At 42.1% G+C, this 18,917-nt stretch overlaps 1 long non-coding RNA gene across 2 annotated transcripts in view; it reads right to left on the bottom strand.

The window, feature by feature from the left end:
• LOC103883222 overlaps positions 1-18,917 on the bottom strand; it is a 60,055-nt gene that overhangs the window by 21,483 nt on the left and 19,655 nt on the right. The gene's annotated exons all lie outside the window — the stretch shown is intronic.

The following is an 18,917-nucleotide window of genomic DNA, read 5'->3' as shown; positions in this document are numbered from 1 at the left end:
TTACAGGAGAAAGAAGAACGAGGTATTGCTGCCTAGAAGAAAAGTTTCCAGAAGGGCTGGTTAATAGTGTCAGAGGCCACAGGGATCCAACGGGTCAAGAATCTGAAGGAGAGGTGCTTCTGTATGGAGGTGCAGGAGAGGTAACTCTAGAGAAGAAAAAGTGGACACAAACCATGAAACCATGAGGCAGTCTTTGCTGGAGGAATCTATACTTTTTAGTTCCTTCAGATAACGGCACAAGGGTTTCACAAAGAAATCCCCCTTGGGAGAGCCTTCACTGTAGGAAGTGGAAGGAAGAAGTAACCTATTTTATTACCTATACTAATTACTCATTGATTTTGGACCATATCAGCACCCACAAGTATGAGGCACAATCTCTAGATCTTACAGGGAAGAGGAATGCCCATAATCTCTGGCTCTCAAAAGGACATATGCAGCTAAGTACCCCATACCCTTCCAGCATCATCCTCATCAAATGTATTAGTTTCCCAGGGCTGCCATAACAAAGTACCAGAAACTAGGTGTCTTAAAACAACAGAAATTCATTCTCACAAAATTCTGGAGGTTAGAAATCCAAGACCAAGAAGTTGGCAGAGGCATCTTCCTCTAAAGGCATAGGGAGGCTTCTTCCTAGCACGGGTAGCTCCCAGCTATCCTTGGTGTTCTTTGACTCACAGCTGCATCACTCCAACCTCTGCATCACTCCAATCTTTGCCTCTGTCTTCACATGGCTTTCTTCCCTGTCAGTGTCCATGTCCTCTCCTCTTATAAGGACAGCAGTCATTGGATTAAGGTCCATTCTTATCCAGTACAACCTCATCTTAACCGATTATATCTGCAAGACCCTAATTCCAAAAAAGGTCACATTCTGAGGTCTTGGTAGACACGAATGTTGGGGGACACGATTCAACCTGCTAGACTGAATGTGTAAGCACCTCCTGAGAAAACCAGTCACAGCTTGAAGAGTAGGACTGGCTGCCAAATCATCTCCTTCCACCTCTTCAATCCCTCTTTTTTCTCATCAATGCCCCGTTAGGCCGGAGAATAGTTCCAGAGGCATCTTGTTCAGCCTCGCTGCCTGTCTTTAACAGTGTGTCATGGGAAGTGTGCTACCCATTGTGCTCAGAATCAGAGTCCTGGGACTCAGGGCTCCAGAATTCACTCCTGATTGACTCAGTTGATCTGGCTTGTATAGCCTTAGCTCCTGCTGATTTTCAGAATAACTCTCATATTTGACAGAAGTGTGGGTACACCTTCAGTTCCTGATATTCGGCTGTGTGTTCTGGATGCAAACCTTACCTCGACTCTCTGAGATGATGTCTTCATGGATCAATCATTCCCTAACAGCTATTTGGACGTGGGCCAGGTTGACTGCAGGCTCACTCATTGCCACTCAGTGTCCTTAAGGGCTTCACTCACTCTAGAACCAGAATGTGTACTTCTGCTCCGTCACTTCCATCTTCCTAGCCACCCACCCAGGACTTTAAAACTCTATTCTTTCTGGACAGGTAAATATAATCTTTCCAGAAAGCACTGATGATACAGGTGATGTCTGATTACTACCCATCAAGAAAGGCATATTGAATGACACTCATCTTTTCAATAGTCCAGCCAGGGCAGAGATGAATGCTATGATGTGGGTGAGGACATTCTTTTTGTTGGTGACTAGGGAGTTAATGAAGTTCTTATTTTATACTTTAGAATAATTTTAGATTTACAGGAAAAACTCAAAGACAATGCACACAGTGCCCATATACCCAAGCCCAGCTTTCCCCATGATGAACATCTTACAATAGTATAGCACATTGTCACAATTAATCTTGATAATATTATTATTAATTAAAGTCCATACTTTACTCATACAAATATCCAGCCCTGAAATATCATTAGTTTTTACCCAATGTTCTTTTTCTGTCCTCGGATACTATAATACATTTAGTCATCACGTCTCCTTGGGCCTCTCTTAGCTGGAACAGTTGGGACACTATCCTTTAGAATGTCTCCGCCATCTCAGACTCAACCTCCAAGCATCTCCACACCACCTAGACCTCAGGAACCCAGGAGCACAGGGAGGAAGGTCATAGAGGAAGATAAGTCACTCAGGGTGATGCATGGAGCCTGAACCAAACTACAGCTTCTAAAGGCCTCCTAGAACAAGTGAAATAACTTTTACAAAGGTGTTAAGAGTCGTATCTAGTCCTGTAAGAAACAGTACTTTGGTTTCTACAGCACAAGATGAGAAACAGGAAACAGATCAAGAAAAAAGTCACATGGCTAGGAAGGAGACATCAGAATGTGTGTTAATGAGTAACTGCTCTATCAAAGGAGACAGAGAGAAGGTAGACAGCTGGCGGGCCCTGAGTGCAGGCCAGCCAGGGAGCAAGGATAGACACTACTAGCTCTCCATTGTGGAGATTAGGAACACAGTTAGCTTTGAGCATTCCCCGCCCCAAGATTCCTCACTCTCCAAACAGACAGGTAAACTGTGTGGCAGGCTTACAGGGCCTGGCATCCCAAGGGCATTTGCTCCCCAAAGCCAGAGGTACCTCTCATGTGGGAATGCCCTCAAGAGTAAGGGGCATGAATCCTATTCCATTCTCTATTTTCATCAGCACATTCTCCATTTTCTCTGCATAAGGAATCGAACTGCCATCTCTCTCCTTGTCTGGGGTCAGAGTCAGCTTCACATAGTAAACATTCAGCTGATTGTAGTAGGGGTGTAGGAGAGGGATAGAAATACATGGGAAAAAAAGGGACCACTCTGAGATCTGAAGAAGGAACCCAAGGATCAAAAAACTAATTGGAGGGACTTTTCTAATCTCTCCTTCACGTCCTCTAATTACTTATCACTCTTTTTGTTTCCCTGATCCTTTTGGTATTTTTTAGTAATTTCACTGAGATATAATTCACATATAAAACAATTCATCAATTTAAAGTGTACAATTAAATGGTTTTTAGGGTTCCTATTACACCTACAAAGTTGTGCAAACATCACCACTGATATAGTTTGACTGTGTCCCCACCCAAATCTCATCTTGAATTGTAGCTCCCATAATTCCCATGTGTCATGGGAGGAATTCAATGGGAGGTAACTGAATCATGGGGAAGGGTCTTTCCCATGCTGTTCTCGTGATAGTGAATAAGACTCATGAGATCTGATGGGTTTATAAAGGGGAGTTGCCCTGCACATGCTCTCTGGCCTGCCGCCATGTAAGATGTGCCTTTGCTCTTCCTTTGCCTTCCACCATGATTGTGAGGCCTCTCTAGCCACGTGGAACTGTGAGTCCATTAAACCTCTTTTTCTTTATAAATTACCCAGTCTTGGGTGTGTCTTTATTAGCAACGTGAGAACAGACTAATAACCACCACCATCTAATATCAGAACTTTGTCATCACCCTAAAATAAACCCTGTACCCATTAGCAGTTATTCCCAATTCTCCCTTCCCCAATTCCCAGGCCCTAGTATCCACTAATCTGCTTTCTGTCTCTACGGTTTTGCCTATTCTGGACATTTCATACGAATTGATTCATATAATATGTGGCCTTTAATGACTGATGTTTTTCACTTAGTATAGTGTTTTCAACTTTCATCCATGTTGCATTATGTATCAAATTTTATTTCTTTTTATGATTGAATAATATTTTATTGTATGGATAGACCACATTTTGCTTATCCATTTATCAGTTGATCGGCATTTGGGTTGTTTCTACTTTTTGGACTTTATGAATAATGCGACTATGAACATTAATGTACAAGTTTTTGTGTGGACATACATTTTCAATTCTCCTGGATATATACCTAGGAGTAGAATTCCTGGGTCATACAGTATTTTTAACTTTTTGAGGAACTGCCAAACTGTTTTCCAAAGTAGCCTCACCAGTTCTTTCACAAGAGCAAGAAATAAATTTTTCTGCTGTTTAATTCACTATTCTTTGGGGTTTCACTGTTGTACAGTTGCTTTATGTACAACTGAACCTAATTATAACTAGCACACTTGGCCCTTAAGTCTTCAGTGCTTTGTAAATGAGTACATATGCTTTAATTACTAGAGTGTGTCTCGTCTGCCCAATAAGACTGGAAGCAATTTGAGGACAGGGATTACATTTTTATCTTTCCATATCTTCCACAGAGCCCACTGTGGTGCCATGCCCCAAAAAGAATTAATTTAAATACTTCTGGATGGATGCACAGATGTGGGGGCTCAAAATAAATCAAAAGGACATGCAGAATAGAGAAGTGTTAGCCTTCTCTCTCTTTGAATAGTGAGAATTTCTTTTCTCCACCATCAGTCACTGAGCTTAATTACAGGACACTTAAATAAGCTTGCTGTTGAAATTTATTTGGAGAGACACTAGGTGTTGCTGGTTACCCATGAAAAGGATATTGTTAGGATTCATTCAGCAGTACCTGAAGCAAATTAGGAAAAATTTTGGCTTTCTATTGTGCTTTTGCCAAAGTTCTTTCTGGATAGAAAGTGCAAAAAATATATATTGAGGTAGTTAGACTAATGGCCTGTTACAGATGTCCATGTCCTAATCCCAAGAACCTACAACTATGTTAGGTTACTGGGCAAAGGGGAATTAAAGTTGCTAACTGGCTGATTTTAAAATAGGGAGATTATGCTGGATGATCTGGGTGAGCCTAATTGATATGGTTTGGCTATGCGACCACTCAAATCTCATCATGAATTGTAGCTCCCATAATTCCCATGTATGTCATGGGAGAGACTCAATGGGAAGTAACTGAATCATGGGGGAAAGTCTTTCCAATACTGTTCTCGTGATAGTGAATAAGTCTCATGAGATCTGATGGTTTTACGAACGGAAGTTCCACTGCACAAGCCCTCTTGTCTGCTGCCAAGTAAGAGGTACCTTTGCTTCTCCTTTACCTTTCTCCATGATTGTGAGGCCTCCCCAGCCATGTAGAACTGTGAGTCCATTAAACCTCTTTCCTTTGTCAATTGCCCAGTCTCAAGTATGTCTTTATTAGGAGCATGCAAACAGACTAACACACTAATGTAATCACAAGGGTCCTTAAGAGTGGAAGAGAGAGGCAGAAGAGAGGGGAAGATGTGACCACAGAACAAAGGCACAGAGCAATGTCACGTGGATGACTTTGAAGATGGAGGAAGGGGACCATGAGGAAAGAAATGCAGGTGGTCTCTGGATGCTGGAAAAGGCAAGGGGCCTCCAGAATGAAATACAGCCCTGTCAACACCTTGATTTTGGCCCAATCAGACCCCTTTCATGCTTCTTTCCTCCAGAACTGTAAGATAATAAATGTATATTGTTTTAAAGCCACTAAGTTTGTGATAATTGCTATGGCAGCAATAGAAAATTAATACATATACTAATAATGTTTTTCCCATTTCATTTTGAAAGTGTGAAACCTACTTCTTAGGGAGACGGTGAGATGGGGGAATCAGGGGTGGAGTTGGGGGTTAGGTGACAGTTCACCAACATAGTTAATTGTATTATGTTATCCAATGTGAATTATGTCAGGCATTAATAATAATTGCATTTTATGGTATTTTACACTTTCCCAAAGACTTTCAACATACTGTTTCATTCAATCACGACAATAACTTTGAGAAGCTATGTAGACACACTGCTTCCCATTTTGACAGGTAGAAAACAATGAGTCACAAAGAAGGTCCCTGAGACAGGTGATGACAGAATCAGCACCTTGTTTTTATCTCTTTCAGGACTTGTCTTAGCCTTTTATCTCTTACTCTTTCAAACAACTTGGGTCCCAGAGCACAAGAAACAAAAAGTCCACCTTCCTGAGGACATTTGTATATTTGTAGGTATTCTGCTGCCATATCTGGCACTTAGGGAAAGAGTTCCAAGACATCAAATTAACATAAAGTATTAACCACCTGGCTTCTAGACAATGGCCTGGAATCAGGTAGAAAGGCAGGGCTTACATATTCCAGACATAGATATGCACCACACATGCTTCCCAGGGTAGAAGGGAACTGTCAGACCCAAAGACTCTCTCCTGCAGGGATTTACTCCTCACTCTCCCTCTCCTTCCACCCAGCCTCCACCTTCTTCTGAACCCTGGTTCCAGCCCTGTAGGCAGGAGCTTCACCATTTGACTGACATCAAGGATCTCTGGCTTGAAGTCAGGCGTGGTAATTCCAGCACTTTGGGAGGCAGAGGCGGGTGGGTCACCTGAGATCAGGATTTCGAGACCAGCATGGCCAACATGGCGAAACCGCATCTCTACTAAAAATACAAAAATAAGCCAGGCATGGCGATGGGCACCTGTAATCCCAGCTACTTGGGAGGCTGAGGCAGGAGAATCACTTGAACCCAGGAGGCGGAGGTTGCAGAGTAAGACTCTGTCTCTCAAAAAAAAAAGTATGTCTGACTTGAACTCATTCCTGTAGTCCATCCTACTCTGGACCCCTGAAATAGAAAACACAACCCTGTTTGTGGCCCCTCAAAGCCTAATTCCCATACAAGTCAAACAGACACATTCTATAATACAATTTATCTCACCCGCCATCTCAGTCCTCAATCCCCCACCTTCCACCTTCCACCTTCCACTTTCCCTCTTTCCTTTCTTCCATCAATAAATATTGAGGAGCATATTTATTTTAGGCACTGTACAGTGAATGAGGGATGTTGTGGTGAGGAACAGGCCCACTCCCTAGCCTCTGGGCCATACAGCTATTGAATGCATTTATATGTAAAACAATACATTCTAAAAGGAAGAAGCACCGGGCACTGGTACTCACTTAACAGGGAAGTGGCTCCCACTCCCTTAACAACATTGGATTTGGTTATTTTGAGCTCAGTGATGCCATTCCAGGAAGGCAGTGGTTGAAGGACCCAGTCTCCAAAGCCACACTTCCTGGGTCCAAATCCTGAATCTACCAGTTGCTAGCTATGTGATCTTGGGCAAGTTATTTAACTTTTCTTTGCCTCAGTTTCTTCATATGTAAATGGAGATGATGATGATAATACTCAACACTTTAGATGTTTTTGATAATTTAGTTAATATATGTAAATGCAGTACCTGACATATATTGGATTGAAAATCATATGAAATTGCTGTTGTCAGTGATTGACAGCAACATCTGCAACTCCATGTTTTAATCTTAGCAAACACTATATAAATGTTCATCACTGGCTTTTCAGCAGGGTGGTGGGGGAGTGAACAGATGCAAGAGGCAAAGGTATGAGTAGCTAGTGAGGCCATAAGAAGCAGGAAGAAGAAGTTTTCCTCCCTTTCTTTAATTGGTGAAACAATTAAAACAGGCCAGAATGAAAGGGACACAGAAAAGTGGAAAATGAACACATGTTACAAGACAATCTCAGGTAAAATGCAAAACACCCAGTTATAACGCATAATGCTACAATTAGCATCAAGAAAAGTATTCTATGGACAGACATTGGAAGGGAACATCGAAACCAAAACAGTCTCTGAATTAGATGCCAGTAATATGGGGAAATGTTTAAAAGCTTTTTACAATACTGTTGTAAACTGGTTTAAATAGCCTTTTTTTAAAAGTAATGTGTTCATGAAAACAAGGCAAGCATAGGCTGAGGAACTGGAGTCTGTCAATGCTCTGTGTGGACAAGAACCAGTTGCTCTTTATTCTGAAGTTAGAAAGCCTGAGTGCAAATCCCAGCTCTGGGGCTGTATATCTGTGTGACCTTCTGCAAGTAACTTAGCTCTCTGTGCTTCAGCTTCCTATTCTTGAAGATAAGAACAGTGTATTAGTCAGGGTTCTCCAGTGGGACAGAACTAATAGGATGTATGTATATATGAAAGGGAGTTTATTAAGGAGAATTGGCTCAGACAGTCACAAGGTGAAGTCCCACGATAGGCCATCTGCAAGCTGGGGAAGAAAGAAGCCAGTACTGACTCAATCTGAGTCCAAAAGCCTCAATAAGTAGGGGAACTGACAGTGCAGCCTTCAGTCTGTGGCTGAAGGCCCAAGAGCCCCCAGTAAACCACTAGCATAAGTCCTAGAGTCCAAAGGTCGAGGAACCTGGAGTCTGATGTCCAGGGGCAGGAGAAACAGATGGAGGCATCCAGTATGGGAGAAAAATGAAAACCAGAAGGCTCAGCAAGCCAGCTTAACCCACCTTCTTGCACCTGCTTTGTTCTAGCCATGCTGGCAGCTGATTGGATGGTGCCCACCCACATGGAGGGTGGGCCTTCCTGTCCTAGTCCACCGACTCAAATGTTAACCCCCTCTGGCAACATCCTCACACCAATAAACAATATTTTACCAGCTATCTAGGCATCCGTCAATCCAATCAAGTTGACACCTAATATTCACCATCACAAATAGAAACTACCACCACTAAAGCCTCTCATAAATACTAACTGAAGTAATAATGTAAAACACTTAGAGCAGTGCCTGACATATAGTGTGAGCTTTTCGTGTTATCATTCCCAGCAACTGGCAAAAGAGCAATGTCTTGGAACACATCACAGGGCTTATAATCCAATGAGAGAGACAAACATATGACAGTAATAGTAACACCTAACACTAAGTGCTTACTATGTATCACACACTTATTAAGTTATTCATAGGAATTCACTCATTTAATTCTTCTCTTTTCTTTTTTAAGAGAGATAGGGTCTCACTCTATTGCCCTGGCTGGAGTGAGGTAGCATAATCATAGCTCACTATAGCCTCAAACTCCTGGGCTCAGGTGATCCTCCCACCTTAGCCTCCCAAGCAGCTGGGACTACAGATGTGTACCACCATGCCCAGATCATGTAAACTTTTTGTAGAAACAGGGTCTCGCTATGTTGCCCAGGCCAATCTCACACTCCTGGCTTCAAGTCATCCTCCCACCTTGGCCTCCCAAAGTACTGGGATTACAGGCAAGCCACTGCACCTGTCCTTACTAATTTAATTCTTGTAACAACTCTAAGAGCTAAGTATTATTATTACTGTCATACTATTAATTATACTGTTGAGGCACAGAGAGGTGAACTAGCCCAACGTCACACAGCTAGTAAGTAATGAATCTTTTGCTATTATAGTGTAAAAAGGGTCTTAGTGAGGTAATTAACAGATGCACTGAGAATAGCCTATCCTCAACCATGGACTCTGTATTTGCAAATTCTCCTACTTACTAACATGTATTTGTAACCCCCAAGTCCACACTCTTGGTGCTGTCAAGGTCATTCACAAACGTGTACAAAGTGTCAGTAAAAATGTAAGTCACCCCATGTGTGTGTTCCCAATGAGACTGAACAAGGTGACATTTTGACTTCTTATTTCCACTCTCACACTATAAACAAGTGTCCTTTTCAAGGTTCATTTAGTGCCACATTTTTTTGTATCCTTGTGCTTTTTCTTGGTGATTTCACTATTTATAATGGCCCCCAGTTTAGTGTTGAAGCACTGTCTAGTGTTCCTAAGCCTAAGAAAACTGTGATGTGCCCTGTGGAGAAAAACAGGTGTTTGGATAAGCTTCATTCAGGTATGACTCATGGTGCTGTTGGCTATGGGTTCAATGTTAATGAATCAACAACATATTAAAAAAGAAATACACACAGAAAAAGGTTATGCCTTTAAACAGAAACACACGTAGAACAGGTTATGCTTTAATTAGTTAATGACAATGCATTGACCAGAAGCTTGCAGGAACCTAACTCTATATTACCTCTAAGAACCATGGCTCAGTATTTGTTAATGCAGTGCTCATGGCAACTTTCTAGAATGTAACTACTGTGGATAATGAGAATCAACTGTACTTAGGAGGTCACTTCTCCCTGACTCAAGGGTCAGGAGGGTTCTAAGAGACCTGAGGTAGGAGTGAGCCAGGGGAAGTGACAGATGGGGAGAAGGAAGAGTGTCCCAGGTAGAAGATACAGCAAGAGCAAAGCCCTGGAGGCCTCAGCCAGAGCAGAGGTTTTGAGGGGCTGAGGAGCAGTGTGACTGGCAGGGATTTGGACGAGGAGAGGCAGGAGGACTAAACTAAGGGCCAACCACACAAGAACCCATAAATCCGATTGAAGGTGTGGGACTCACAAATTTAAGTAGCTGAGCTCCACGAAGTCTAGACTATTCACATTAAAGTTCACTGATGGCCAAATCTGTGGGACTCTGACAAATTTAAGCAGCTGAGCTCTGCAAAGCCTATACCATTCACATTAAAGTTCACTGATGGCCAAATCTGATGGTGAGTTCTCTGTTTCCACATCTCCTGACCCCTCAGCAGGTAGCTTTTGACACAGCAACCCCTGCTTCTTGATTGCTTTCTTGTTTGGGCTTTGGTGACTCCATGCTCACTTGGTTTAATTTCTAATTAATGGGCCTCCCCTCTCATATCTCCTATGCCAGCTCCTCCTTCCCTGCCCACCTCTAAAAGCTGATATGCCTCAAGCTCTGTCCTCTGATCTCCTTAGTGGCTTTCATTCAGGCCCACAGCTGTATTATCAGATATACGCCAACAGCTCCAGCATAAGTCAAGATCCTAGCAAGAAGTGTATGGCACCCTCCCTGGGTCATGAGACAAGTTTAATAAAAGGCAGGATTTAGGGAAACCACAAAGGACAGTTCAGCCCTACTGGGCTAATAACAGTGAGATACATTATCACCCCTAGGCTTGACGGGGAATGGAGGGAGTAGTTTCTGAAACCTGGAGACAGCAGCTGTGATCTTCAGTTGAACGACACAGTCAGCCCTAAGTGATACTACATAAACAGGGGGCTAGAGGAATAAATAGCCCAACCTCACTCTCCTCCCTCCCTTCGTCCAGATCTTCTTCCAGGGCTCTTTACTGGCCAAACACAATGGGAAGCCACAGGACAAGACAGCCTGTTGGGTATATACAGGTCAGATTATTAGGGTTCAGTTCAGGGTAAAAAAGAGTAGAGAGTGGTTCTGAAGGGCAAATTGAAGACACACAGCACAACTCCCAGACCTGTCTCTGGTCTTGACCTCTCCCCTGAAGTCAAACTCCTACGACCAACTTTTAACCCAACTCCCGAACTTGGCCTATCTAAGAGCATCTCAAACTTAACTTTTGACAATCAAAACTTTTGGTTTGCTGCCCCCTACATTCACCTCCATCCTCAAACCTGCTTTTTTTCCTTAGTTTTCTCCATCTCTGTAAATAGTACTACCGTCACCTACTTACTCAGGCCAAAACCTTGGGAGTCATTACTGTTTTTTCTCTCTCCCTCATAGTTGACATCCAAACACTCAGCCAATCATATAGGCTCCCTCCAAAATATATCCCAAGTCTCATGACTTCCATTGCTAAAATCCCATTTCAAACCATCATCAACTCCTCCCATGACTGTTACAATAGTGTCTTAATTGGCCACCCTTCTTCCACTGTTGGACTCCTTCCACTCCATCCTCCAAATAGCAGCCAGAGAGGACTTCTCAAAGGATAAACCAGGATACAGCCTCCTCTGTTTTAAAGGGCTTCATACAGAAATTTGAATAAAATCCAAACTCCTTACCATGACCCCAAGGCCTCCATGATCTGACACAGTCCACTTATATGACTCATCTCTTATTCCCTTCCTCCTCTTTCCTTCCACTATGGCCAGTCTGGTCCAATTTTGTGTCTGTCAAAGAATTCGGCTAGGCATGGTGGCTCATGCTTGTAATCCTGGCACTTTGGAAGGCCAAGGCGGGTGGATCCCTTGAGCTCAGGAGCTCCAGACCAGCCTGGGCAACATGGTGAAACCCCATCTCTACAAAAAATACAAAAATTAGCCTGGTATGGTGGCACATACCTATAATCCAAGCTACTCAGGAGGCTGAGGTTAGAGGAGTGCTTGAGCCCAGGAGGTTGAGGTTGCAGTGAGCCATGTTCATACCACTGCACTCCAGCCTGAGTGACAAAGCAAGATCTGTCTCAACAACAACAAAAAAATCAAGTCTGTTCCAATATCAAGGGTTTTGTACCAACTTTTTCTTCTGCCTGGAAATCTTTCCTTCCTGAAAATCTTCAAAGGGCTGCTTCCTTCTAATCAAATATTTACATTTTAATTCAGTTGTCATGTTCTCAAAAACATATTCCATTTTACTTAAAAATAATCCATCCAGAATCAGGGAGGGGTAAGAGATGCAGGTGTAAATGAAACAACAAGCGGCCCTGAGATAATAATGGTCAATGATGGATGATGGATAGGTGGATGTTCATTATTCTGTTCTCTTTATTTTAAATACATTTGAAGTTTTCTGTATAAAAAGGCTTCTAAGGGATCCATCTTCTCCCTGCACTCAGGCTCTCTCTTTGCTCCTCTTACTTTCTGCTGCTTCACCTGCTCATGCCTGTTGGGCATGTGGTGCTGTTTCCTCTGCTTTGATTCTCTGCTTATGCTCCAGACCAGCTTAATTCCTACTCATCCCTCAGGTCTCAGATTATACATGCCTTCCCTAGGGAAACCTTCCCTGACTCATTTATGTTCCAAATTGCCTTGTTCACAAGTGAGAGCTCAAACTGGTTCAGGTAACTGTAAAGTCCAGAGTTAGCTTCTGGCTTGATCCAGGGCTCAAGAAGTGTTGCCAGGACTACTCATCTCTCCATCTCTTGGCCCGATTTCCTCTTTGTTGGCTCCATCCTCAGAGAAGCTCACCCTCCATAGTGGTAAGATGATGCCATGTCTCCAGCTTTCTCCTTCACATTCAAATCTAACATGAAGAATGGATTTATTTCTCCAAGAGGGTTCCAAAAAAAGCTCCACAGCTTATTCTTACTAGCTTGGATGACTTCACTCTGGGCATAGTCCTGTTTTAGAATCAACCATTGGTGCTGTGGAAAAGTAATGATCTGATTGACCAAACAGGACTGAGTCTTCCCTGACACTGATGGATAGATTATGTGTGGGGTGAGGTTGCCAAACCCCAACCAGAATTACAGGAAGTCTGAGGATGAATCCTGGAGAGGCAAACAACAAATGTCCACCAGGAATTTCTTAACTAAATGCTTGCATAACAACATGTCCTCTTTAATAGCACTATGATAATTACACACTTATGTATAATTTGTTTAATATATGTGTCTCCCATAACACTGTACGGTCAACTTGAGAGAGACTCTGTCTCCTTTTTTCACTGCTGTATGCCCAGTGCCCAGCACAGTTTTGGCACAGGATACTCAGTATTTTTTTCAATAACTATGGTACTAATACACACACATGCGCATGCGCGCGCACACACACACACACACACACACGATACAAAGCAGTAAAAAACAAAAAATTTTTTCAAAAAATATTTTTTCCTTAACCAAGTAAATACCCAATCCTCCCATTTATCCCTAATTTATCCCTTACTAAATGTTCTTTTTTATTTTCTTCACAGTAAGTATCACCATCTGAAGTTATATCTCACATATTTACCTATACGTTTATGGTCTGTTTCCCTTCCTATCCCACCACCAACCCTTGCAATAGATTAACTCCATGACAGCCAGTGTCCTTGCCTTATTTACCCCTCGATGTGTCACAAAGGTCCAGCACAGCGGCTTCAGAGTGAATGTTTAATAAATATTTGACCAGTGAAGGAATAAAGGCTGGGAATGGTGGCTCATGCCTGTAATCCTAGCACTTCGGAAGGCCAAGACAGAAGGATCACTTGAGGCCTGTTCCTGTTCCAGGCTGGAGTTTTTGAAACCAGCCTGAGCAAAATAGTGAGACCATGTCTTTACAAAAAACTTAAAAATTAGCCAGGAGTGATGATTTTGCCTGAAGTCCCAGCTACTTGGAAGGCTGAGATAGGACGATAGCTTGAGCGCAGGAAGTTGAGGCTTCAGTGAGCCATGATTGTGCCACTGCACTCCAGCCTGGGTGACAGAGCAAGACTCTATCTCAAAAGGAAGGAAGGAAGGAAGGAAGGAAGGAAGGAAGGAAGGAAGGAAGGAAGGAAGGAAGGAAGGAAGGAAGGGAGGGAGGGAGGGAGGGAGGGAGGGAGGGAGGGAGGGAGGGAGGAAAAGAAAAGAATGAAGGCTCCAAAATTTCCATTCATGGCCATGAGTTCTCTCCTGAGTTCAAATCTATCCTTGAGCATTATTTCTAGACAACTTTACCTGGATCCCCACAGTGGTCTTAAATTCAGTATTCTCAAACTTGATACATCCAAGATTGATCTCAGTATGGCCAAAATCTTCCCCAAAATGTGTCATTCTTCCTCTGTCCCTTATTTTAGTGGAAATAAAATTTGATAGGGCTGAAATGCATTTCTCCCTGGACTTCTTTAATATCCTTCTTCTGATTTTCTCTTCCTTTTCTGGTTGGTCCTTGTTGTTTCTTGTCTGTCTCTGTGTGCTCTTCTCACTGCCTACTTTTCAAATGTTAATGAGACATTTAACACTAATGAAAGACTGAAAGAGCTCCATCCCAGGGTTCTTGCAATAGAAGAAAAGAAATACAAATATGGAATGGGAGGTGGTAAGGAAAAACCCTGTGAACATGAACTGGGATTGGAGATATTGGTATAAATTCATGATTTCTAAAATGTGTATGTGTATGTGTATATGTATAGTTACATGCATACATATGTATTATATACTTACATACAATACACACAGACATTTCTTACCTCTGTCTGCTATAGGAACCTAGGAACAACACACCCCAGTAGCCATGAGCTCACATAACCATCCAGATATTGGTCTCTAATACTAGTCACCACTAAAAGGAAGCAGAAATCTGTGGGCAAAGAGCTGATTCTAGGGCTTGGACACAGAAGGCGTAAGATGAGCCAGAAACATGTTTTTGTTTGTTTGGGGTTTGTTGTTGTTGTTGTTGTTGTTGTTGTTGTTCTTTTTCATTTTTGGATGGAGTTTTGCCCAGGCTGGAGTACAATGGCATGATCTTGGCTCACTGCAACCTCTGCCTCCCGGGTTCAAGAAATTCTCCTGCCTCAGCGTCCTGAGTAGTTGGGATTACAGGTATCTGCCACCACGCCTGGCTAATTTTGTATATTTTTTAGTAGAGATGGGGTTGCACCATATTGGCCAGGCTGGTCTTGAACTCCTGACCTCAGGTGATCCAACTGTCTCTCCCTCCCCAAGTGCTGGGATTACAGGAGTGAGCCACTGCACCTGGCTCCAGAAACATGTTTTTATGCAAGAAAGTAAGACAGTACTCTAAAAAATGATGGAGGTATATCACAAGAACACAAGAGTTTGAAGGGACTCTTGTTCTCCAAATGCAATTTTAAAGGGAAATGTGAGCACAAAATAATTAAGTAAAATAACAAACTGCAAACCATTGAGAAACTATTAGTCCACACTTATGATTGATGGATGGATGGATGGATGGATGGATGGATGGATGGAAGAGAGGGCAGAGCTCTTGCTTAGAGGATGCCAAGGACTAAAAGGTCAATGCAGTGCAATGCTAAAGATGAAAAATCATCATTTTGCAACCATCATAGCAAAGATTGGATTATCATCAGTAGATGCTAAATTTAGAGGGGGAACTTTGATGAGGAGCAGAATATTTGCATGGAGTTAAGTGTCTCCCCATATATTACTTATTAGTAGCAAAACAGACTATATTAACTATAGTCAAGAAATCAGACATCTTGTTCAAGTGATCAAAATTAATATCCCCAATGAGGAGCAGATGGATATACTTTGCCTCTGGATGTGATACCTTAAGAAGATCACAGTGTCTCCAGCAGGGAATACATAACCTGAATCTAATCATGAGGAAACATCTGACAAACCCAAAATCAAGAACCTTCTATTAAAAGGGAGGGGGTAAGCTGTATTATTTTTAAAATGTCAATATCATAAAAGACAGTGAAAAAGTGAGAAACTATTCCACATTAAATGCAACTAAAGAGACATGACAACTAAAAGCGGTATGTAATCCTAGACAGGATTCTGTACTAGAGAGGGAAATAATCCTGCAAAGGACATTATTGGGTTAATTAACAAATTAGAATGCAGATGGTAGACTAGATCATACGAATAAGGGAGGAGACCACCCTTCATATTGTCTTATACCCAATTTCTGCCTCCAAAGAAAGAAGTAAAAACTAAAAGGCAGAAATGGAATCCACAGATAGATAGCCCAGCACAGCGCCCTGGGCCTGGTAGTTAAAAATCAGCCCCTGACCTAACTGCTTGTGTTATCTATAGATTTCAGACATTGTATGGAAAAGCATCGTGAACATCCCGTCCTGTTCTGTTCTGTTCTGATTACCAGTGCATGTAGTCCCCAGTCACATACCCCTGCTTGCTCAATTGATCACGACCCTTTCACGTGGACCCCTTAGAGTTGTAAGCCCTTAAAAGGGACAAGAATTTCTCACTCAGGGAGCTCGGTTTTTGGAGACTTGAGTCTGCCGACACTCTCAGCTGAATAAAGCCCTTTCCTTCCACAACTTGGTGTTTGAGGGGTTCTTGTCTGCGGCTTGTCCTGCTACAATACAATTGTAGATATTAAATTTACTGAAGTTGATAACTATACTGTGGTTGTGTAAGAGAATATCTTTGTTCTTAGGAAATATTCACTGAAGATTTAAAGGGCAGAGAGCCATGACATATATAATTTATTATCAAATGGTTCAGAAAAATACATATATGTGCACAGAGGGAGCAAACGATACAGCAAATGGAACAAAATTTTAACAATAGATGAATCTGAGTAAAGAATATATTAGTGTTCTTTGCAGTAATGTGAAATTACTTCCAAAAAGTTTTTCTCAAAGGGGGCAGATGTCACTCTTGGCCCTCTTGTCTCCAGATGCTACACATTCCTCGAGTAATCTCACCCACGCTAATGCCTACATCACACACTACAACTATCTTTATCTCTACTCCAACCTGTGCTCTTGAATTCCCAAACTCTATTTTCAACTCACTTCTAGACATCTCCACCCAAATGTGCCCTGGGTGAAACATACCCCCATCCTAAAGGCATCTTCTTTCTTCTATGAAATGGGCACCATTCTCCTCCCAGCTGCTTGGGTTCCTCAAAGAGAGCTGCACTCTCTTTGCCACAATCTGGGGAACAGGAAGACACTGGAGCCACACCAGAAAAATGGAAGCCTCGCTTGTGACCCACTCTCTCCCACTCAAATCAGTTCCTGATTCTAATCTCCAATGTGGCTTCAATTACCTCAGGAAGCCGAGTTGCAAGAGCAACTGATACTGTTCTTGATGTGCTAGTCTCTGCAATCCAGGAAAACAGAATCACAAGAGACTGGAACAAATGGAAGAGCTAATCTACTCCATCTGCTACATTCCCCCCTGCCCATTGTCACCACCTCTGCCTGTCCATGTGGCTAATGCCAGCTGGGCCTAGTCTTGCAAAGCTTGCAAAATGAAGTGTAACTTTCACTTGAGTTTCTTGATTCCTTGCCGAATGAATTTCATGTACTGTCCCTTCTTTGTATTCCTCCATTATAGCACTTGCCACATTGAATTATAATCCTTACTTTTTGAGACTATATCCTGGGCTAAACATTGACAGGATGCATTTCTAGTGACTAGAATAGTGCCCGGGATAGAATAGGATGAATAAACAGTAACACAGTCATGTGCCACATAAGGACATTTCGGTCAACCATAGACCACTTATACAACAGTGGTCCCATAAGATGACAATGGAGCTGAAAAATTCCTTTTGCCCAGTGATGTCACAGACATTGCAATGCCAAACCACCATGTATGTTTGTGGTGATGCTGGTATAGACAAACTCACTGTGCTGCCAGTCATATAAAAGTACAGCATACACAATTACATACTGTACATAGCACTGAATAACAATAATAAATTACTACGTTACTGGTTGATGTATTTATTATGCTACACTTTTTATCATTATTTTAGAGTATACCCCTTCTACTTAAATCTTTTTTAAGTTAACTGTAAAACAGCCTCCAGCAATTCTTTAAGTAATATTCCAGAAGAAGGTATTGTTATCATAGGAGATGACAGCTCCAGGCGTGTTGCTGCTCCAAAGACCTTCTAGTGGGAAAAGTCGCAGAGGTGGAAGACAGTAATCTTGACGATCCTTACCCTGTATAGACCTAGGCTAATGTGTGTGTTTGTCTTTTTTATTGTTTTTTTAAGACAGAATCTTGCTCTGTCACCCAGGCTAGAGTGCAGTGGCGCGATCTCAGTTCACTGCAACCTCTGCCTCCCAGGTTCAGGCTATTCTCCTGCCTCAGCCTCCCGAGTAGCTGGGATTACAGGCACCTGCCACCAGGCCTGGCTAATTTTTGTATTTTTAGTAGGGACAGGGTTTCACCATGTTGCCAGGCTGGTCTCAAATGCCTGACCTCAAGTGATCCACCTGCTTCAGCCTCCCAAAGTGCCAAGACTACAGGCATAAGCCACAGCACCTGGCCTGTGTCTTAGTTTTAAACAAGAACATTTAAAAAGTAAAAAAATAAGTAATTTTTAAAATAAGTAAATTTTAAAATAAGAGCTTTAAAATAAAGCTCTTAGAATAAGGATATAAAGAAATAAAAGGCCAGGTGTAGTGGTACACACCTGTAGTCCTAGCTACTTGGAAGGATTGCTTGAGCCCAGGAATTTGAGTCTAGCCTATGCAACGTAGCAAGACCCTGTCTCTAAAAATAAATAAAATGTTTTTGTATAGCTCTACAATGGGTTTGTGTTTTAAACTAAGTATTATTATTAAAAAGCCAAAAAGTTTTTAAAATGTAAAAGTTCATAAAGTAAAAAAGTTACAGTAAACTAAGGTTAATTTATTATTAAAGAAAGAATAAGCTAGGCATGGTGGCTCACATCTGTAATCCCAGCACTTTGGGAGGCTGAGGTGAGCAGATCACTTGAGGTCAGGAGTTCAAGACCAGCCTGGACAACATGATGAAATCCTGTCTCTACCAAAAATACAAAAATTAGCCGGACATGGTGGCATGTATCTGTAATCCCAGCTACTCGGGAGGCTGAGGCAGGAGAATTGCTTGAACCCAGGAGGCAGAGGTTGCA

Source organism: Papio anubis, chromosome 4 (genome assembly GCF_008728515.1).
Source record: "Papio anubis isolate 15944 chromosome 4, Panubis1.0, whole genome shotgun sequence".
NCBI lineage: Eukaryota > Metazoa > Chordata > Mammalia > Primates > Cercopithecidae > Papio > Papio anubis.
Note: the sequence above shows the minus strand (reverse complement) of the source record. Positions and strands in the feature narration are given on the sequence as shown.